This window comes from Macaca nemestrina, chromosome X (assembly GCF_043159975.1).
Source record: "Macaca nemestrina isolate mMacNem1 chromosome X, mMacNem.hap1, whole genome shotgun sequence".
NCBI classification, from domain to species: Eukaryota; Metazoa; Chordata; class Mammalia; order Primates; family Cercopithecidae; genus Macaca; species Macaca nemestrina.
The window spans coordinates 100,510,160-100,531,742 of NC_092145.1; positions in this window are offsets into that span (position 1 = coordinate 100,510,160).

The window sequence follows — 21,583 nt, forward strand, 5'->3', positions numbered from 1 at the left end:
AAATACAGATGTAACTCTGTGAGTGGAAGTCACACATCACAGAGCAGTTTCTCATAAAGCTTCTTTCCAGATTTCATCTGAGGATATTTCCTTTTTCACCTTAGCCCTCTCTGGGCTTCCAAATATCACTTTGCCAATTCCACAAGAACTGTCTTAGCGAAAGGCTTCTTGAGGGGAAAGCTGTAACTCTGTTCGATGATTTCACAGAACACAAAGAAGTTTCTCAGAAAGCTTCTTTCTCTTTGTTATCGGAGGATATTTCCCTTGGCTCTATAGTCTTCAAAGGGATCCGAAATATCTGTTCTCAGATTCCACAGAAATAAGGCTAGCAAAGAGATCCACGAAATACAGATGTAACTATGTGAGGTGATTTAACAGAACACTAAGCAGTTTCTCAGAAAGCTTCTTTCCAGATTTCATCTGAGGATATTTCCTTTTTCATCATAGCCCTCTATGGGCTTCCAAATATCACTTTGCCAACTCCACAAGAACTGTCTAAGCGAAAGGCTTCTTGAGGGTAAAGCTGTAACTTTGTGAGATGATTTCACAGAACACAAAGAAGTTTCTCAGAAAGCTTCTTTCTCTTTGTTATCAGTGGATATTTCCTTTGGCCCTACATTCTTCAAAGGGATCCGAAATATCTGTTCTCAGATTCCACAGAAATAAGGCTACCAAAGAGATCCAAGAAATACACATGTAACTCTGTGAGATGAATTAAGAGAACACTAAGCAGTTTCTCAGAAAGCTTCTTTCCAGATTTCATCTGAGGATATTTCCTTTTTCCCTGTAGCCCTCTATGGGATTCCAAATATCCCTTTGCCAATTCTACACGAACTGTCTTAGCGAAAGTCTTCTTGAGGGGAAAGCCATAACTCTGTGAGAGGATTTCACAGAACACAAAGAAGTTTCTACGAAAGCTTTTTTCTCTTTGTTATCGGAGGATAATTCCTTTGGCCCTGTAGTCTTCAAAGGGATCCGAAATATCTGTTCTCAGATTCCACAGAAATAAGGCTAGCAAGGAGGTCCACGAAATACAGATGTAACGCTGTGAGTGGAAGTCACACATCACAGAGCACTTTCTCAGAAAGCTTCTTTCCAGATTTCATATGAGGATATTTCCTTTTTCAGCATAGCCCTCTATGGGCTTCCAAATATCACGTTTCCAATTCCACAAGAACTGTCTTAGCGAAAGGCTTCTTGAGGGGAAAGCTGTAACTCTGTGAGATGATTTCACAGAACACAAAGAAGCTCCTCAGGAAGCTTCTTTCTCTTTGTCACCGGAGGATATTTCCTTTGGCCCTATAGTGTTCAAAGGGATCCGAAATATCTGTTCTCAGATTCCACAGCAATAAGGCTAGCAAAGAGATCCACGAAATACTGATGTAACTCTGTGAAATGAATTAACAGAACACTAAGCAGTTTCTCAGAATGCTTCTTACCAGATTTCATCTGAGGATATTTCCTTTTTCACCATAGCCCTCCATGGGCTTCCAAATATCACTTTGCCAATTCCATAAGAACTGTCTTAGCGAACGGCTTCTTGAGGTGAAAACTGTAACTCTGTGAGATGATTTCACAGAACACAAAGAAGTTTCTCAGAAAGCTTCTTTCTCTTTGTTATCGGAGGATATTTCCTTTGGCCGTATAGTCTTCAAAGGGTTCCGAAACATCTGTTCTCATATTCCACAGAAATAAGGCTACCAAAGCGATCCACGAAATATAAATGTAACTCTGTGAGTGGAAGTCACACATCACAGAGCAGTTTCTCAGAAAGCTTCTTTCCAATTTCATCTGAGGATATTTCCTTTTTCACCATAGCCCACTATTGGCTTCCAAATATCACTTTGCAAATTCCACAAGAACTGTCTTAGCGAAAGGTTTCTTGAGGGGAAAGCTGTAACTCTGTGAGATGATTTCACAGAACAGAAAGAAGTTTCTCAGAAAGCTTCTTTCTCTTTGTTATCGGAGGATATTTCCTTTGGCCCTATAATCTTCAAAGGGAAACGAAACATCTGTTCTCAGATTCCACAGAAATAAGGCTAGAAAAGATTCTACGAAATACAGATGTAACTCTGTGAGATGAATTACCAGAACACTAAGCAGTTTCTCAGAAAGCTTCTTTCCAGATTTCATCTGAGGGTATTTCCTTTTTCAACATAGCCCTCTATGGGCTTCCAAATATCACTTTGCCAATTCCACAAGAACTGTCTTAGCGAAAGGCTTCTTGGGGGAAAGCTGTAACTCTGTGAGATGATTTCACAGAACACAAAGAAGTTACCCAGAAAGCTTCTTTCTCTTTGTTATCGGTGGATATTTCTTTTGGCCCTATAGTCTTCAAAGGGTTCCGAAATATCTGTTCTCAGATTCCACAGAAATAAGGCTAGCAAAGAGATCCACGAAATACAGATGTAACTCTGTGAGTGGAAGTCACACATCACAGAGCAGTTTCTCATAAAGCTTCTTTCCAGATTTCATCTGAGGATATTTCCTTTTTCACCTTAGCCCTCTCTGGGCTTCCAAATATCACTTTGCCAATTCCACAAGAACTGTCTTAGCGAAAGGCTTCTTGAGGGGAAAGCCATAACTCTGTGAGAGGATTTCACAGAACACAAAGAAGTTTCTAAGAAGACTTCTTTCTCTTTGTTATCGGAGGATAATTCCTTTGGCCCTGTAGTCTTCAAAGGGATCCGAAATATCTGTTCTCAGATTCCACAGAAATAAGGCTAGCAAGGAGATCCACGAAATACAGATGTAACGCTGTGAGTGGAAGTCACACATCACAGAGAAGTTTCTCAGAAAGCTTCTTTCCAGATTTCATATGAGGATATTTCCTTTTTCACCATAGCCCTCTATGGGCTTCCAAATATCACTTTGCCAATTCCACAAGAACTGTCTTAGCGAAAGGGTTCTTGAGGGGAAAGCTGTAACTCTGTGAGATGATTTCACAGAACACAAAGTAGTTTCTCAGAAAGCTTCTTTGTCTTTGTTATCGGAGGATATTTCCTTTGGACCTATAGTCTTCAAAGGGATCCGAAATATCTGTTCTAAGATTCCACAGAAATAAGGCTAGCAAAGAGATCCACGAAATACTGATGTAACTCTGTGAGATGAATTAACAGAACACTAAGCAGTTTCTCAGAAAGCTTCTTTCCAGATTTCATCTGAGGATATTTTCTTTTTCTCCATATCCCTCTATGGGCTTCCAAATATCACTTTGCCAATTCCACAAGAACTGTCTTAGCGAAAGGCTTCCCTAGGGGAAAGCTGTAACTCTGTGAGAAGATTTCACAGAACACAAAGAAGTTTCTCGGAAAGCTTCTTTCTCTTTGTTATCGGAGGATATTTCCTTTGGCCCTATAGTCTTCAAAGGTTTCCGAAATATCTGTTCTCAGATTCCTCAGAAATAAGGCTAGCAAGGAAATCTACGAAATACAGATGTAACTCTGTGAGTGGAAGTCACACATCACATAGCAGTTTCTCAGAAAGCTTCTTTCCAGATTTCATCTGAGGATATTTCCTTTTTCACCATAGCCCTCTGTGGGCTTCCAAATATCACTTTGCCAATTCCACAAGAACTGTCTTAGCGAAAGGCTTCTTGAGGGGAAAGCTGTAACTCTGTGAGATGATTTCACAGAACACAAAGAAGTTTCTCAGAAAGCTTCTTTCTCTGTGTTATCGGAGGATATTTCCCTTGGCCCTATAGTCTTCAAAGGGATCCGAAATATCTGTTCTCAGATTCCACAGAAATAAGGCTAGCAAAGAGATCCACGAAATACAGATGTAACTCTGTGAGATGATTTAACAGAACACTAAGCAGTTTCTCAGAAAGCTTCTTTCCAGATTTCATCTGAGGATATTTCCTTTTTCATCATAGCCCTCTATGGGCTTCCAAATATCACTTTGCCAACTCCACAAGAACTGTCTTAGCGAAAGGCTTCTTGAGGGTAAAGCTGTAACTTTGTGAGATGATTTCACAGAACACAAAGAAGTTTCTCAGAAAGCTTCTTTCTCTTTGTTATCAGAGGATATTTCCTTTGGCCCTATATTCTTCAAAGGGATCCGAAATATCTGTTCTCAGACTCCACAGAAATAAGACTAGCAAAGAGATCCAAGAAATACACATGTAACTCTGTGAGATGAATTAAGAGAACACTAAGCAGTTTCTCAGAAAGCTTCTTTCCAGATTTCATCTGAGGATATTTCCTTTTTCACTGTAGCCCTCTAGGGGATTTCAAATATCCCTTTGCCAATTCTACACGAACGGTCTTAGCGAAAGTCTTCTTGAGGGGAAAGCTGTAACTCTGTGAGATGATTTCACAGAACACAAAGAAGTTTCTCATAAAGCTTCTTTCTCTTTGTTATCGGAGGATATTTCCTTTGGCCCTATAGACTTCAAAGGGTTCTGAAATATGTGTTCTCAGATTCCACAGAAAAAAGGCTAACAAAAAGATCCACGAAATACAGATGTAACTCTGTGAGTGGAAGTCAAACATCACAGAGCAGTTTCTCAGAAAGCTTCTTTCCAGATTTCATCTGAGGATATTTCCTTTTTCACCATAGCCCTCTATGTGCTTCCAAATATCAGTTTGCGAATTCCACAAGAACTGTCTCAGCGAAAGGCTTCTTTAGTGGAAAGCTGTAACTCTGTGAGATGATTTCACAGAACACAAAGAAGTTTCTCACAAAGCTTCTTTCTCTTTGTTATCCGAGGATATTTCCTTTGGCCCTATAGTCTTCAAAGGGATCCGAAATATCTGTTCTCAGATTCCACAGAAATAAGGCTAGCAAGGTTCTACGAAATACAGATGTAACTCTGTGAGATGAATTAACAGAACACTAAGCAGTTTCTCCGAAATCTTCTTTCCAGATTTCATCTGAGGATATTTCCGTTTTCACCATAGCCCTCTATGGGCTTCCAAATATCACTTTGCCAATTCCACAAGAACTGTCTTAGCGAAAGGCTTCTTGAGGGGAAAGCTGTAACTCTGTGAGATGATTTCACAGAACACAAAGAAGTTTCTCAGAAATCTTCTTTCTCTTTGTTATCGGAGGATATTTCCTTTGGCCCTATAGTCTTCAAAGGGAAACGAAATATCTGTTCTCAGATTCCACAGAAATAAGGCTAGCAAAGATTCTACGAAATACAGATGTAACTCTGTGAGATGAATTAACAGGACACTAAGCAGTTTCTCAGAAAGCTTCTTTCCAGCTTTCATCTGAGTATACTTCCTTTTTCACCATAGCCCTCTATGGGCTTCCAAATACCCCATTGCCAATTATACAAGAACTGTCTTAGCGAAAGGCTTCTTGAGGGGAAAGGTGTAACTCTGTGAGATGATTTCACAGAACACAAAGAAGCTTCTCAGAAAGCTTCTTTCTCTTTGTTATCGGAGGATATTTCCTTTGGCCCTATAGACTTCAAAGGGTTCCGAAATATGTGTTCTCAGATTCCACAGAAATAAGGCTAGCAAAGAGATCCACGAAATACAGATGTAACTCTGTGAGTGGAAGTCACACATCACAGAGCAGTTTCTCAGAAAGCTTCTTTCCAGATTTCATCTGAGGATATTTCCTTTTTCAACGTAGACCTCTATGGGCTTCCAAATATCCCTTTGCCAATTCTACAAGAACTGTCTTAGCGAAAGGCTTCTTGGGGGAAAGCTGCAACTCTGTGAGATGATTTCACAGAACACAAGGAATTTTCTCAGAAAGCTTCTTTCTCTTTGTTATTGGAGGATATTTCCTTTCGCCCTATAGTCTTCAAAGATATCCGAAAAATCTGTTCTCAGATTCCACAGAAATAAGGCAAGCAAAGAGACCCACGAAATACAGATGTAACTCTGTGAGTGGAAGTCACACATCACAGAGCAGTTTCTCTGAAAGCTTCTTTCCAGATTTCATCTGAGGATATTTCCTTTTTCACCATAGACCTCTATGGGTTTCCAATTATCACTTTGCCAATTCCACAAGAACTGTCTTAGCGAAAGGCTTCTTGGGGGAAAGCTGTAACTCTGAACGATGATTTCACAGAACACAAAGAATTTTCTCAGAAAGCTTCTTTCTCTTTGTTATTGGAGGATATTTCCTTTGGCCCTATAGTCTTCAAAGATATCCGAAATATCTGTTCGCAGATTCCACAGAAATAAGGCAAGCAAGGAGATCCACGAAATACAGATGTAACTCTGTGAGACGAATTAGCAGAACACTAAGCAGTTTCTCAGAAAGCTTCTTTCCAGATTTCATCTGAGGATATTTCCTTTTTCACCATAGCCCTCTATGGGCTTCCAAATATCACTTTGCCAATTCCACAAGAACTGTCTTAGCGAGGGGCTTCTTGGTGGAAAGCTGTAACTCTGTTAGATGATTTCACAGAACACAAAGAAGTTTCTCAGAAAGCTTCTTTCTCTTTGTTATCGGAGGATATTTCCTTCGGCCCTATAGCCTTCAAAGGGATCCGAAATATCTGTTCTCAGATTCCACAGAAATAAGGCTAACAAAGAGGTCCACGAAATACATATGTAACTCTGTGAGATGATTTAACAGAACACTAAGCAGTTTCTCAGAAAGCTTCTTTCCAGATTTCATCTGAGGATATTTCCTTTTTCACCATAGCCCTCTATCGGCTTCCAAATATCACTTTGCCAATTCCACAAGAACTGTCTTAGCGAAAGGCTTCTTGAGGGGAAAGCTGTAACTCTGTGAGATGATTTCACAGAACACAAAGAAGTTTCTCACAAAGTTTCTTTCTCTTTTTTATCAGAGGATATTTCCTTTGGCGCTATAGTCTTCAAAGGGATCCGCAATATCTGTTCTCAGATTCCACAGAAATAAGGCTAGCAAAGTGATCCACGAAATACAGATGTAACTCTGTGAGTGGAAGTCACACATCACAGAGCAGTTTCTCAGAAAGCTTCTTTCCAGATTTCATCTGAGGATATTTCTTTTTTCACCATAGACCTCTATGGGCTTCCAAATATCCCTTTGCCAATTCTACAAGAACTGTCTTAGCGAAAGGCTTCTTGGGGGAAAGCTGTAACTCTGTGAGATGATTTCACAGAACACAAGGAATTTTCTCAGAAAGCTTCTTTCTCTTTGTTATTGGAGGATATTTCCTTTGGCCCTATAGTCTTCAAAGATATCCGAAATATCTGTTCTCAGATTCCACGGAAATAAGGCAAGCAAAGAGATCCACGAAATACAGATGTAACTCTGTGAGTGGAAGTCACACATCACAGAGCAGTTTCTCAGAAAGCTTCTTTCCAGATTTCATCTGAGTATATTTCCTTTTTCACCATAGACCTCTATGGGCTTCCAAATATCACTTTGCCAATTCCACAAGAACTGTCTTAGCGAAAGGTTTCTTGGGGGATAGCTGTAACTCTGTGAGGTGATTTCACAGAACACAAAGAAGTTTCTCAGAAAGCTTCTTTCTCATTGTTATCGGAGGATAATTCCTTTGGCCCTATAGTCTTCAATGGGATCCGAAATATCTGTTCTCAGATTCCACAGAAATAAGGCTAGCAAAGAGATCCACGAAATACAGATGTAACTGTGTGAGATGAATTAACAGAACGCTAAGCAATTTCTCAGAAAGCTTCTTTCCAGATTTCATCTGAGGATATTTCCTTTTTCACCATAGCCCTCTATGGGCTTCCAATTATCGCTTTGCCAATTCCTCAAGAACTGTCTTAGCGAAAGGCTTCTTGAGGGCAAAGCTGTAACTCTGTGAGATGATTTCACAGAACACGAAGAAGTTTCTCAGAAAGCTTCTTTCTCTTTGTTATCGGAGGATATTTCCTTTGGCCCTATAGTCTTCAAAGGGTTCCGAAATATCTGTTCTCAGATTCCTCAGAAATAAGGCTGGGAAAGAGATCCACGAAATACAGATGTAACTCTGTGAGTGGAAATCACACATCACAGAGCAGTTTCTCAGAAAGCTTCTTTGCAGATTTCATCTGAGGATATTTCCTTTTTCACCATAGCCCTCTATGGGCTTCCAAATATCACTTTGCCAATTCCACAAGAACTGTCTTAGCGAAAGGCTTCTTGAGGGGAAAGCTGTAACTCTGTAAGATGATTTCACAGAACACAAAGAAGTTTCTCAGAAAGCTTCTTTCTCTTTGTTATCGGAGGATATTTTTTTTGTCCCTATAGTCTTCAAAGAGATCCGAAATATCTTTTCTCAGATTCCACAGAAATAAGGCTAGCAATGAGATCCACGAAATAGAGATGTAACTCTGTGAGATGAATTAACAGTACACTAAGCAGTTTCTCAGAAAGCTTCTTTCCAGATTTCATCTGCGGATATATCCTTTTTCAGCATAGCCCTCTATGGGCTTCCAAATATCACTTTGCCAATTACACAAGAACTGTGTTAGCGAAAGGCTTCTTGAGGGGAAAGCTGTAACTCTGTGAGATGATTTCACAGAACACAAAGAAGTTTCTCAGAAAGATTCTTTCTCTTTGTTATCGGAGGATATTTCCTTTGGCCCTATAGTCTTTAAAGGGATCCGAAATATCTGTTCTCAGATTCCACAGAAATAAGGCTAGCAAAGAGATCCACGAAATACAGATGTAACTCTGTGATTGGAAGTCACACATCACAGAGCAGTTTCTCATAAAGCTTCTTTCCAGATTTCATGTGAGGATATTTCCTTTTTCAACTTAGCCCTCTCTGGGCTTCCAAATATCACTTTGCCAATTCCACAAGAACTGTCTTAGCGAAAGACTTCTTGAGGGGAAAGCCATAACTCTGTGAGAGGATTTCACAGAACAGAAAGAAGTTTCTAAGAAAGCTTCTTTCTCTTTGTTATCGGAGGATAATTCTTTTGGCCCTGTAGTCTTCAAAGGGATCCGAAATATCTGTTCTCAGATTACACAGAAATAAGGCTAGCAAGGAGATCCACGAAATACAGATGTAACGCTGTGAGTGGAAGTCACACCTCACAGAGAAGTTTCTCAGAAATCTTCTTTCCAGATTTCATATGAGGATATTTCCTTTTTCACCATAGCCCTCTATGGGCTTCCAAATATCACGTTTCCAATTCCACAAGAACTGTCTTAGCGAACGGCTTCTTGAGGGGAAAGCTGTAACTCTGTGAGATGATTTCACAGAACACAAAGAAGCTTCTCAGAAAACTTCTTTCTCTTTGTCACCGGAGGATATTTCCTTTGGCCCTATAGTGTTCAAAGGGATCCGAAATATCTGTTCTCAGATTCCACAGCAATAAGGCTAGCAAAGAGATCCACGAAATACTGATGTAACTCTGTGAAATGAATTAACAGAACACTAAGCAGTTTCTCAGAATGCTTCTTTCCAGATTTCATCTGAGGATATTTCCTTTTTCACCGTAGCCCTCCATGGGCTTCCAAATATCACTTTGCCAATTCCACAAGAACTGTCTTAGCGAACGGCTTCTTGAGGTGAAAACTGTAACTCTGTGAGATGCTTTCACAGAACACAAAGAAGTTTCTCAGAAAGCTTCTTTCTCTTTGTTATCGGAGGATATTTCCTTTGGCCCTATAGTCTTCAAAGGGTTCCGAAATATCTGTTCTCAGATTCCACAGAAATAAGGCTACCAAAGAGATCCACGAAATACAAATGTAACTCTGTGAGTGGAAGTCACACATCACAGAGCAGTTTCTCAGAAATCTTCTTTCCAATTTCATCTGAGGATATTTCCTTTTTCACCATAGCCCTCTGTGGGCTTCCAAATATCACTTTTCCAATTTCACAAGACCTGTCTTAGCGAAAGGCGTCTTGAGGGGAAAGCTCTAACTCTGTGAGATGATTTCACAGAACACAAAGAAGTTTCTCAGAAAGCTTCTTTGTCTTTGTTATCGGAGGATATTTCCTTTGGCCCTATAGTCTTCAAAGGGATCCGAAATATCTGTTCTCAGATTCCACAGAAATAAGGCTGGCAAAGAAATCCACGAAATACAGATGTAACTCTGTGAGTGGAAGTCACACATCACAGAGCAGTTTCTCAGAAAGCTTCTTTCCAGATTTCATCTGAGGATATTTCCTTTTCACCATAGCCCTCTATGGGCTTGCAAATATCACTTTGCCAATTCCACAAGAACTGTCTTAGCGAAAGGCTTCTTGAGGGGAAAGCTGTAACTCTGTGAGATGATTTCACAGAACACAAAGAAGTTTCTCAGAAAGCTTCATTCTCTTTGTTATCGGAGGATATTTCCGTTGGCCCTATAGTCTTCAAAGGGATCCGAAATATCTGTTATCAGATTCCACAGAAATAAGGCTAGCAAAGACATCCACGAAATACAGATGTAACTCTGTGAGATGAATTAACAGAACACTTAGCAGTTTCTCAGAAAGCCTTTTTCCAGATTTCATCTGAGGATATTTCCTTTTTCACCATAGCCCTCTATGGGCTTCTAAATATCACATTGCCAATTCCACAAGAACTGTCTTAGCGAGGGGCTTCTTGGTGGAAAGCTGTAACTCTGTGAGATGATTTCACAGAACACAAAGAAGTTTCTCAGAAAGCTTCTTTCTCTTTGTTATCGGAGGATATTTCCCTTGGCCCTATAGTCTTCAAAGGGATCCGAAATACCTGTTCTCAGATTCCACAGAAATAAGGCTAGCAAAGAGATCCACGAAATACATATGTAACTCTGTGAGATGATTTAATAGAACACTAAGCAGTTTCTCAGAAAGCTTCTTTCCAGATTTCATCTGAGGATATTTCCTTTTTCACCATAGCACTCTATCGGCTTCCAAATATCACTTTGCCAATTCCACAAGAACTGTTTTAGCGAAAAGCTTCTTGGGGGAAAGCTGTAACTCTGTGAGATGATTTCACAGAACACAAAGAAGTTTCTCACAAAGCTTCTTTCTCTTTGTTATCAGAGGATATTTCCTTTGGCGCTATAGTCTTCAAAGGGATCCGCAATATCTGTTCTCAGATTCCACAGAAATAAGGCTAGCAAAGACATCACCGAAATACAGATGTAACTCTCTGAGATGAATTAACAGAACACTAAGCAGTTTCTCAGAAAGCTTCTTTCCAGATTTCATCTGAGGATATTTCCTTTTTCACCGTAGCCCTCTATGGGCTTCCAAATATCCCATTGCTAATTATACAAGAACTGTCTTAGCGAAAGGCTTCTTGAGGGGAAAGGTGTACCTCTGTGAGATGATTTCACAGAACACAAAGAAGTTTCTCAGAAAGCTTCTTTCTCTTTGTTATCGGAGGATATTTCCTTTGGCCCTACAGACTTCAAAGGGTTCCGAAATATGTGTTCTCAGATTCCACAGAAATAAGGCTAGCAAAGAGATCCACGAAATACAGATGTAACTCTGTGAGTGGAAGTCACACATCACAGAGCAGTTTCTCAGAAAGCTTCTTTCCAGATTTCATCTGAGGATATTTCCTTTTTCACCGTAGACCTCTATGGGCTTCCAAATATCACTTTGCCAATTCTACAAGAACTGTCTTAGCGAAAGGCTTCTTGGGGGAAAGCTGTAACTCTGTGAGATGATTTCACAGAACACAAAGAAGTTTCTCAGAAAGCTTCTTTCTCTTTGTTATCGGAGGATATTTCCTTTGGCCCTATAGTCTTCAAAGATATCCGAAATATCTGTTATCAGATTCCACAGAAATAAGGCAAGCAAAGAGATCCACGAAATACATATGTAACTCTGTGAGATGATTTAACAGAACACTAAGCAGTTTCTCAGAAAGCTTCTTTCCAGATTTCATCTGAGGATATTTCCTTTTTCACCATAGCCCTCTATCGTCTTCCAAATATCACTTTGCCAATTCCACAAGAACTGTCTTAGCGAAAGGCTTCTTGAGGGGAAAGCTGTAACTCTGTGAGATGATTTCACAGAACACAAAGAAGTTTCTCACAAAGCTTCTTTCTCTTTGTTATCAGAGGATATTTCCTTTGGCGCTATAGTCTTCAAAGGGATCCGCAATATCTGTTCTCAGATTCCACAGAAATAAGGCTAGCAAAGTGATCCACGAAATACAGATGTAACTCTGTGAGTGGAAATCACACATCACAGAGCAGTTTCTCAGAAAGCTTCTTTGCAGATTTCATCTGAGGATATTTCCTTTTTCACCATAGCCCTCTATGGGCTTCCAAATATCACTTTGCCAATTCCACAAGAACTGTCTTAGCGAAAGGCTTCTTGAGGGGAAAGCTGTAACTCTGTAAGATGATTTCACAGAACACAAAGAAGTTTCTCAGAAAGCTTCTTTCTCTTTGTTATCGGAGGATATTTTCTTTGGCCCTATAGTCTTCAAAGAGATCCGAAATATCTTTTCTCAGATTCCACAGAAATAAGGCTAGCAATGAGATCCACGAAATAGAGATGTAACTCTGTGAGATGAATTAACAGTACACTAAGCAGTTTCTCAGAAAGCTTCTTTCCAGATTTCATCTGCGGATATATCCTTTTTCAGCATAGCCCTCTATGGGCTTCCAAATATCACTTTGCCAATTCCACAAGAACTGTCTTAGCGAAAGGCTTCTTGAGGGGAAAGCTGTAACTCTGTGAGATGATTTCACAGAACACAAAGAAGTTTCTCAGAAAGATTCTTTCTCATTGTTATCGGAGGGTATTTCCTTTGGCCCTATTGTCTTCAAAGGGATCCGAAATATCTGTTCTCAGATTCCACAGAAATAAGGCTAGCAAAGAGATCCGCGAAATACAGATGTAACTCTGTGAGATGAACTAACAGAACACTAAGCAGTTTCTCTAAAACTTCTTCCAGGTTTCATCTGAGGATATTTCCTTTTTCACCATAGCCCTCTATGTGCTTCCAAATATCACTTTACCAATTCCACAAGAACTGTCTTAGCGAAAGGCTTCCCTAGGGGAAAGCTGGTACTCTGTGAGATGATTTCACAGAACACAAAGCAGTTTCTCAGAAAGCTTCTTTCTCTTTCTAGTCGGAGGATATTTCCTTTGGACCTATAGTCTTCAAAGGGATCCGAAATATCTGTTCTCAGATTCCACAGAAATAAGGCTAGCAAAGAGATCCACGAAATACTGATGTAACTCTGTGAGATGAATTAACAGAACACTAAGCAGTTTCTCAGAAAGCTTCTTTCCAGATTTCATCTGAGGATATTTCCTTTTTCACCATAGCCCTCTTTGGGCTTCCAAATATCATTTTGCCAATTCCGCAAGAACTGTCTTAGCTAAAGACTTCCGTAGGGGAAAACTGTAACTCTGTGAGAGATTTCACAGAACACAAAGAAGATTCTCGGAAAGCTTCTTTCTCTTTGTTATCGGAGGATAATTCCTTTGGCCCTATAGTCTTCAAAGGGTTCCGAAATATCTGCTCTCAGATTCCTCAGAAATAAGGCTAGCAAGGAAATCCACGAAATACAGATGTAACTCTGTGAGTGGAAGTCACACATCACAGAGCAGTTTCTCAGAAAGCTTCTTTCCAGATTTCATCTGAGGATATTTTCTTTTTCACTATTGCCCTCTGTGGGCTTCCAAATATCACTTTGCCAATTCCACAAGAACTGTCTTAGTGAAAGGCTTCTTGAGGGGAAAGCTGTAACTCTGTGAGATGATTTCACAGAACACAAAGAAGTTTCTCAGAACGCTTCATTCTCTTTGTTATCGGAGGATATTTCCCCTGGCCCTATAGTCTTCAAAGGGATCCGAAATATCTGTTCTCAGATTCCACAGAAATAAGGATAGCAAAGAGATCCACGAAATACAGATGTAACTCTGTGAGATGATTTAACAGAACACTAAGCAGTTTCTCAGAAAGCTTCTTTCCAGATTTCATCTGAGGATGTTTCCTTTTTCATCATAGCCCTCTATGGGCTTCCAAATATCACTTTGCCAATTCCACAAGAACTGTCTTGGCGAAAGGCTTCTTGAGGGGAAAGCTGTAACTCTGTGAGATGATTTCACAGAACACAAAGAAGTTTCTCAGAAAGCTTCTTTCTCTTTGTTATCGGAGGATATTTCCCTTGGCCCTATAGTCTTCAAAGGGATCCGAAATATCTGTTCTCAGATTCCACAGAAATAAGGCTAGCAAAGAGATCCACGAAATACAGATGTAACTCTCTGAGATGATTTAACAAAACACTAAGCAGTTTCTCAGAAAACTTCTTTCCAGATTTCATCTGAGGATATTTCCATTTTCACCATAGCCCTCTATCGGCTTCCTAATATCACTTTGCCAATTCCACAAGAACTGTCTTAGCGAAAGGCTTCTTGAGGGGAAAGCTGTAACTCTGTGAGATGATTTCACAGAACACAAAGAAGTTTCTCACAAAGCTTCTTTCTCTTTGTTATCAGAGGATATTTCCTTTGGCGCTATAGTCTTCAAAGGGATCCGAAATATCTGTTCTCAGATTCCACAGAAATAAGGATAGCAAAGAGATCCACGAAATACAGATGTAACTCTGTGAGATGAATTAACAGAACACTAAGCAGTTTCTCAGAAAGCTTCTTTCCAGATTTCATCTGAGGATATTTCCTTTTTCACCGTAGCCCTCTATGGGCTTCCAAATATCCCTTTGCCAATTCTACAAGAACTGTCTTAGCGAAAGGCTTCTTGAGGGGAAAGCTGTAACTCTGTGAGATGATTTCACAGAACACAAAGAAGTTTCTCACAAAGCTTCTTTCTCTTTGTTATCGGAGGATATTTCCTTTGGCCCTAGAGTCTTCACAGGGATCCGAAATATCTGTTCTCAGATTCCACAGAAATAAGGCTAGCAAAAAGATCCACGAAATACAGATGTAACTCTGTGAGTGGAAGTCACACATCACAGAGCAGTTTCTCAGAAAGCTTCTTTCCAGATTTCATCTGAGGATATTTCCTTTTTCATCATAGCCCTCTATGGGCTTCCAAATATCACTTTGCCAATTCCACAAGAACTGTCTTAGCGAAAGGCTTCTTGGGGGAAAGCTGTAACTCTGTGAGATGATTTCACAGAACACACAGAAGTTTCTCAGAAAGATTCTTTCTCTTTGTTATCAGAGGATATTTCCTTTGGCGCTATAGTCTTCAAAGGGATCCGCAATATCTGTTCTCAGATTCCACAGAAATAAGGCTAGCAAAGTGATCCACGAAATACAGATGTAACTCTGTGAGTGGAAATCACACATCACAGAGCAGTTTCTCAGAAAGCTTCTTTGCAGATTTCATCTGAGGATATTTCCTTTTTCACCATAGCCCTCTATGGGCTTCCAAATATCACTTTGCCAATTCCACAAGAACTGTCTTAGCGAAAGGCTTCTTGAGGGGAAAGCTGTAACTCTGTAAGATGATTTCACAGAACACAAAGAAGTTTCTCAGAAAGCTTCTTTCTCTTTGTTATCGGAGGATATTTTCTTTGGCCCTATAGTCTTCAAAGAGATCCGAAATATCTTTTCTCAGATTCCACAGAAATAAGGCTAGCAATGAGATCCACGAAATAGAGATGTAACTCTGTGAGATGAATTAACAGTACACTAAGCAGTTTCTCAGAAAGCTTCTTTCCAGATTTCATCTGCGGATATATCCTTTTTCAGCATAGCCCTCTATGGGCTTCCAAATATCACTTTGCCAATTCCACAAGAACTGTCTTAGCGAAAGGCTTCTTGAGGGGAAAGCTGTAACTCTGTGAGATGATTTCACAGAACACAAAGAAGTTTCTCAGAAAGATTCTTTCTCATTGTTATCGGAGGGTATTTCCTTTGGCCCTATTGTCTTCAAAGGGATCCGAAATATCTGTTCTCAGATTCCACAGAAATAAGGCTAGCAAAGAGATCCGCGAAATACAGATGTAACTCTGTGAGATGAACTAACAGAACACTAAGCAGTTTCTCTAAAACTTCTTCCAGGTTTCATCTGAGGATATTTCCTTTTTCACCATAGCCCTCTATGTGCTTCCAAATATCACTTTACCAATTCCACAAGAACTGTCTTAGCGAAAGGCTTCCCTAGGGGAAAGCTGGTACTCTGTGAGATGATTTCACAGAACACAAAGCAGTTTCTCAGAAAGCTTCTTTCTCTTTCTAGTCGGAGGATATTTCCTTTGGACCTATAGTCTTCAAAGGGATCCGAAATATCTGTTCTCAGATTCCACAGAAATAAGGCTAGCAAAGAGATCCACGAAATACTGATGTAACTCTGTGAGATGAATTAACAGAACACTAAGCAGTTTCTCAGAAAGCTTCTTTCCAGATTTCATCTGAGGATATTTCCTTTTTCACCATAGCCCTCTTTGGGCTTCCAAATATCATTTTGCCAATTCCGCAAGAACTGTCTTAGCTAAAGACTTCCGTAGGGGAAAACTGTAACTCTGTGAGAGATTTCACAGAACACAAAGAAGATTCTCGGAAAGCTTCTTTCTCTTTGTTATCGGAGGATAATTCCTTTGGCCCTATAGTCTTCAAAGGGTTCCGAAATATCTGCTCTCAGATTCCTCAGAAATAAGGCTAGCAAGGAAATCCACGAAATACAGATGTAACTCTGTGAGTGGAAGTCACACATCACAGAGCAGTTTCTCAGAAAGCTTCTTTCCAGATTTCATCTGAGGATATTTTCTTTTTCACTATTGCCCTCTGTGGGCTTCCAAATATCACTTTGCCAATTCCACAAGAACTGTCTTAGTGAAAGGCTTCTTGAGGGGAAAGCTGTAACTCTGTGAGATGATTTCACAGAACACAAAGAAGTTTCTCAGAACGCTTCATTCTCTTTGTTATCGGAGGATATTTCCCCTGGCCCTATAGTCTTCAAAGGGATCCGAAATATCTGTTCTCAGATTCCACAGAAATAAGGATAGCAAAGAGATCCACGAAATACAGATGTAACTCTGTGAGATGATTTAACAGAACACTAAGCAGTTTCTCAGAAAGCTTCTTTCCAGATTTCATCTGAGGATGTTTCCTTTTTCATCATAGCCCTCTATGGGCTTCCAAATATCACTTTGCCAATTCCACAAGAACTGTCTTGGCGAAAGGCTTCTTGAGGGGAAAGCTGTAACTCTGTGAGATGATTTCACAGAACACAAAGAAGTTTCTCAGAAAGCTTCTTTCTCTTTGTTATCGGAGGATATTTCCCTTGGCCCTATAGTCTTCAAAGGGATCCGAAATATCTGTTCTCAGATTCCACAGAAATAAGGCTAGCAAAGAGATCCACGAAATACAGATGTAACTCTCTGAGATGATTTAACAAAACACTAAGCAGTTTCTCAGAAAACTTCTTTCCAGATTTCATCTGAGGATATTTCCATTTTCACCATAGCCCTCTATCGGCTTCCTAATATCACTTTGCCAATTCCACAAGAACTGTCTTAGCGAAAGGCTTCTTGAGGGGAAAGCTGTAACTCTGTGAGATGATTTCACAGAACACAAAGAAGTTTCTCACAAAGCTTCTTTCTCTTTGTTATCAGAGGATATTTCCTTTGGCGCTATAGTCTTCAAAGGGATCCGAAATATCTGTTCTCAGATTCCACAGAAATAAGGATAGCAAAGAGATCCACGAAATACAGATGTAACTCTGTGAGATGAATTAACAGAACACTAAGCAGTTTCTCAGAAAGCTTCTTTCCAGATTTCATCTGAGGATATTTCCTTTTTCACCGTAGCCCTCTATGGGCTTCCAAATATCCCTTTGCCAATTCTACAAGAACTGTCTTAGCGAAAGGCTTCTTGAGGGGAAAGCTGTAACTCTGTGAGATGATTTCACAGAACACAAAGAAGTTTCTCACAAAGCTTCTTTCTCTTTGTTATCGGAGGATATTTCCTTTGGCCCTAGAGTCTTCACAGGGATCCGAAATATCTGTTCTCAGATTCCACAGAAATAAGGCTAGCAAAAAGATCCACGAAATACAGATGTAACTCTGTGAGTGGAAGTCACACATCACAGAGCAGTTTCTCAGAAAGCTTCTTTCCAGATTTCATCTGAGGATATTTCCTTTTTCATCATAGCCCTCTATGGGCTTCCAAATATCACTTTGCCAATTCCACAAGAACTGTCTTAGCGAAAGGCTTCTTGGGGGAAAGCTGTAACTCTGTGAGATGATTTCACAGAACACACAGAAGTTTCTCAGAAAGATTCTTTCTCTTTGTTATCGGAGGATATTTCCTTTGGCCCTATAGTCTTCAAAGGGATCCGAAATATCTCATCTCAGATTCCACAGATATAAGGCTAGCAAAGAGATCCACGAAATACAGATGTAACTCTGTGAGTGAAAGACACACATCACAGAGCAGTTTCTCAGAAATCTTCTTTCCAGATTTCATCTGAGGATATTTCCTTTTTCACCATTGCCCTCTATGGGCTTCCAAATATCACTTTGCCAATTCAACAAGAAGTGTCTTAGCGAAAGGCTTCTTGAGGGTAAAGCTGTAACTCTGTGAGATGATTTCACAGAACACAAAGAAGTTTCTCACAAAGCTTCTTTCTCTTTGTTATCGGAGGATATTTCCTTTGGCCCTATAGTCTTCACAGGGATCCGAAATATCTGTTCTCAGATTCCACAGAAATAAGGCTAGCAAAGATTCTACGAAATACAGATGTAACTCTGTGAGATGAATTAACAGAACACTAAGCAGTTTCTCAGAAAGCTTCTTTCCAGATTTCATCTGAGGATATTTCCTTTTTCACCATAGCCCTCTATGGGCTTCTAAATATCACTTTGCCAATTCCACAAGAACTGCCTTAGCGAAAGGCTTCTTGAGGGGAAAGCTGTAACTCTGTGAGATGATTTCATAGAACACAAAGAAGTTTCACAGAAAGCTTCTTTCTCTTTGTTATCGGTGGATATTTCCTTTGGCCCTATAGTCTTCAAAGGGTTCCGAAATATCTGTTCTCAGATTCCACAGAAATAAGGCTAGAAAAGAGATCCACGAAATACAGGTGTAAGTCTGTGAGATGAATTAACAGAACACTAAGCAGCTTCACAGAAAACTTCTTTCCAGATTTCATCTGAGGATATTTCCTTTTTCACCATAGCACTCTATGGGCTTCCAAATATCCTTTTTCCAATTCTACAAGAACTGTCTTAGCGAAAGGCTTCTTGAGGGGAAAGCTGTAACTCTGTGAGAAGATTTCACAGAACACAAAGAAGTTTCTCGGAAAGCTTCTTTCTCTTTGTTATCGGAGGATATTTCCTTTGGCCCTATAGTCTTCAAAGGGTTCCAAAATATCTGTTCTCAGATTCCTCAGAAATAAGGCTAGCAAGGAAATCCACGAAATACAGATGTAACTCTGTGAGTGGAAGTCACACATCACAGAGCAGTTTCTCAGAAAGCTTCTTTCAAGATTTCTTCTGAGGATATTTCCTTTTTCACCATAGCCCTCTGTGGGCTTCCAAATATCACTTTGCCAATTCCACAAGAACTGTCTTAGCGAAAGGCTTCCTGAGGGGAAAGCTGTAACTCTGTGAGATGATTTCACAGAACACAAAGAAGTTTCTCAGAAAGCTTCATTCTCTTTGTTATCAGAGAATATTTCCGTTGGCCCTATATTCTTCAAAGGGATCCGAAATATCTGTTTTCAGATTCCACAGAAATAAGGCTAGCAAAGCGATCCACGAAATACAGATGTAACTCTGTGAGATGAATTAACAGAACACTAAGCAGTTTCTCAGAAAGCCTTTTTCCGGATTTCATCTGAGGATATTTCCTTTTTCACCATAGCCCTCTATGGGCTTCTAAATATCACATTGCAATTCCACAGGGAACTGCCTTAGCGAGGGGCTTCTTGGGGGAAAGCTGTACCTCTGTTAGATGATTCCACAGAACACAAAGAAGTTTCTCAGAAAGCTTCTTTCTCTTTGTTATCGGAGGATATTTCCCTTGGCCCTATGGTCTTCAAAGGGATCCGAAATATCTGTTCTCAGATTCCACAGAAATAAGGCTAGCAAAGAGATCCACGAAATACAGATGTAACTCTCTGAGATGATTTAACAACACACTAAGCAGTTTCTCAGAAAACTTCTTTCCAGATATCATCTGTGGATATTTCCATTTTCACCATAGCCCTCTATCGGCTTCCAAATATCACTTTGCCAATTCCACAAGAACTGTTTTAGCGAAAGACTTCTTTAGGGGAAAGCTGTAACTCTGTGAGATGATTTCACAGAACACAAAGAAGTTTCTCACAAAGCTTCTTTCTCTTTGTTATCAGAGGATATTTCCTTTGGCGCTATAGTCTTCAAAGGGATCCGCAATATCTGTTCTCAGATTCCACAGAAATAAGGATAGCAAAGAGATCCACGAAATACAGATGTAACTCTGTGAGATGAATTAAGAGAACACTAAGCAGTTTCTCAGAAAGCTTCTTTCCAGATTTCATCTGAGGATATTTCCTATTTCACCGTAGCCCTCTATGGGCTTCCAAATATCCCTTTGCCAATTCTACAAGAAATGTCTTAGCGAAAGGCTTCTTGAGGGGAAAGCTGTAACTCTGTGAGATGATTTCACAGAACACAAAGAAGTTTCTCACAAAGCTTCTTTCTCTTTGTTATCGGAGGATATTTCCTTTGGCCCTATAGTCTTCACAGGGATCCGAAATATCTGTTCTCAGATTCCACAGAAATAAGGCTAGCAAAGAGATCCACGAAATACAGATGTAACTCTGTGAGTGGAAGTCACACATCACAGATCAGTTTCTCAGAAAGCTTCTTTCCAGATTTCATCTGAGGATATTTCCTTTTTCACCATAGCCCTCTATGAGCTTCCATATATCACTTTGCCAATTCCATAAGAACTGTCTTAGCGAAATCTTCTTCAGAGGAAAGCTGTAACTCTCTGAGATGATTTCACAGAACACAAAGAAGTTTCTCAGAAAGCTTCTTTCTCTTTGTTATCGGAGGATATTTCCTTTGGCCCTATAGTCTGCAAAGAGATCCGAAATATCTGTTCTCAGATTCCACAGAAATAAGGCAAGCAAAGAGATCCACGAAATACAGATGTAACTCTTTGAGATGAATTAACAGAACACTAAGCAGTTTCTCAGAAAGCTTCTTCCCAGATTTCATCTGAGGATATTTCCTTTTTCACCATAGCCCTCTATGGGCTTCCAAAATCACTTTGCCAATTCCACAAGAACTGTCTTAGCGAAAGGCTTCTTGAGGGGAAAGCTGTAACTCTGTGAGATGATTTCACAGAACACAAAGACGTTTCTTAGAAAGCTTCGTTCTCTTTGTTATCGGAGGATATTTCCTTTGGCCTTATAGTCTTCAAAGGGATCCGAAAAATCTGTTCTCAGATTCCACAGAAATAAGGCTAGCAAAGAGATCCACGAAATACAGATGTAACTCTGTGAGTGGAAGTCACACATCACAGAGCAGTTTCTCAGAAAACTTCTTTCCAATTTCATCTGAGGATATTTCCTTTTTCACCATTGCCCTCTATGGGCTTCCAAATATCACTTTGCCAATTCAACAAGAAGTGTCTTAGCGAAAGGCTTCTTGAGGGTAAAGCTGTAACTCTGTGAGATGATTTCACAGAACACAAAGAAGTTTCTCACAAACCTTCTTTCTTTTTGTTATCGGAGGATATTTCCTTTGGCCCTATAGTCTTCAAAGGGAAACGAAATATCTGTTCTCAGATTCCACAGAAATAAGGCTAGCAAAGATTCTAGGAAAT